At 43.9% G+C, this 1,734-nt stretch overlaps 1 non-coding gene across 1 annotated transcript; it reads left to right on the top strand.

The window, feature by feature from the left end:
- Positions 1-106, top strand: LOC125607762. The gene has a single exon (XR_007338832.1). It is a non-coding gene; the product is annotated as a small nucleolar RNA R71 (small nucleolar RNA).
- The last annotated feature ends 1,628 nt before the right edge of the window (positions 107-1,734 follow it).

The following is a 1,734-nucleotide window of genomic DNA, read 5'->3' as shown; positions in this document are numbered from 1 at the left end:
AATCCGTGGTGTGGACAGTCTCGCTGGAAGAACCTAAATCTAATCCACGCATCTTTGAAGAACTCTCCAGCCTTCTGCAAGAATGTGGAAATTTTGTTCCGAAGTTCTTCAGTGCGCGCCTCATTGAAGAAGTTTCGTAAGAAAGCATTCTTGAAGTTCTTTTGCTGCCTAAGCCAGTGCATCGCTTCTCCATTCAGCGTGGATCTGAAGAGCTTGCACAGCAGGTAATCTTCGGGGACTCCTTCCATCTGAATAGCAGCGATTAGATCCTCGAACCGTTCCAGATGGTCCATAGGATGTTCATGCGGTAACCCAGAGTAGGGTATCTGCGACACGAGAGTGTAGTATTGAGGCTTCAGCTCGATATTCTGCTTCTGGATCTCCGGAAGTCGAATAGCTGATCTGTTGGAATAGTACTCATCTGGGCGATTGTAGTCGGCCAGTAGTTTCGATCGAGCGTCCTCATCTAGAGGTTGAGCAGCTCCTGTAGCATCAGCATCAGGGATTACAGTCCCCTGAGCATCTATTTTCTGACCTGTTGCATTACGCAGATGACCGGCCTGGTCATACAGGTTTCCGTTCTCGTCCTGTGTTAGAATAATAATGTTTACCATTTTTGACGACACAGTATCGATCGACGTACGCGGTGTAGTATCGATCTTTGTCGAACGATTGGGATCGATCGACGATGATGGTCTGGTGTCGGTCGACGGTTGGTTGTGCGTATCGATCGACGACAAAGTTGTTGCGTCGAGCGATGTGGAACGTTGACCTCTACGGATGGTGCGTTCCAAATGAGCAGGATCGTCTGAGAACAGCAAGTCTTTCTCCTTGTTGCTTCTGGTACCGCTGGACTTGCACCTGAAAAGACAAGAAAAAGATTATTAGAAAGGGGGTAGAGAAAAGAATAAGAATCAATAAAACTAAATCTAATGGCGATCAAAGCTCCCCGGCAAGGGCGCCAAATTTGATACCACTCAAATTACCCTAAGAAGTGTTACTCTCACCAAAAGAGGTTCAGATGTAGTACTTAGGGATCGAATCCACAAGGAACTAGGGAACAATTAAATCTAGTGTTTATTAATTCTAAGGGTTGTAAATGTCTAAATGGAATAGCAATAGTAACAAGCGAGTAAATATAAATGTAACTTGGTTTGAAATGATAATAGATGCAGGGCCACTATTCAGGTATTGGAGATTATAATACCTATAGATGTCTAACTGTTGCATGCATGATATATTAGAGCTCAATCGCTTAACTAAGTGATCAGCTGTCGCATGTTTCACTGGTTGACAGACTAGATCTCGTGTCTCAATGGTTAGTATGTCGACAACGAGAGAGTGTCGATCGATGGTCTATTAAGACGTCGACCGATACACCTTTGCCAACGTCGATCGATTGTCAGTTGAGGACATCGATCGACGGGTTCTAGCCAGGCCTATGCGTGAGTATGAAATGCCCTACTAAGATGCTAAATTGGCGGTTAGCCCTCTCTAGCAGTCCTAATATGATAGGTAGATGTCAGGATGGGATAACAAGGGTGCTTGAGTATGCAATCCTATGATCAAGTTCTAGTTAGCAAGGCTAAAACAAGCAATGAATACAAATCTATCATGAATATCACAACAAGGCAGATCTATAGTTTGGGGCTAATCGCACGAACCTAGCTGAACCCTGGATCTAATAATTGAACTACTCAGACATAGCAAAGCAATTCATAACAATAAAGGAAT

Source organism: Brassica napus, chromosome A3 (genome assembly GCF_020379485.1).
Source record: "Brassica napus cultivar Da-Ae chromosome A3, Da-Ae, whole genome shotgun sequence".
Classification (NCBI taxonomy): Eukaryota; Viridiplantae; Streptophyta; class Magnoliopsida; order Brassicales; family Brassicaceae; genus Brassica; species Brassica napus.
The sequence above is the reverse complement of the archived record's forward strand: the minus strand, read 5'-3'. Positions and strand labels throughout refer to the sequence as shown.